This window comes from Lolium rigidum, chromosome 1 (genome assembly GCF_022539505.1).
Source record: "Lolium rigidum isolate FL_2022 chromosome 1, APGP_CSIRO_Lrig_0.1, whole genome shotgun sequence".
NCBI classification, from domain to species: Eukaryota; Viridiplantae; Streptophyta; class Magnoliopsida; order Poales; family Poaceae; genus Lolium; species Lolium rigidum.
Window position 1 is genome coordinate 142,590,576 of NC_061508.1, and position 327 is coordinate 142,590,902.

Sequence of the window (327 nt, forward strand, 5' to 3'; positions counted from 1 at the left end):
ACATGTTAGGGTTAGCATTGTTCTTCATATTACATGCTTTCGTAGTGCAACCCTTGCATGTCTAGCCGCCCTTACACCTATCTTAGGTGTAGGGGCGGCACCCCGCTTGATCATAGTTTAGTAGATCTGATCCGTTACGATTGCTCCTTGTTCTACAAGGATTAGTTTAATATCTGCAGTAGTTAGGCCTTACAAAGGGGGAGGATCCGGCGGCACGTAGGGTGTCGTTCGCTGGCCCTAAGCGGGATGTTCCGGGGATCAACCTCGTGTTGGTTTTTAGGCCTTGTTTAGGATCGGCTTACGATCACCGTGCGTGGCCGCGAGGCC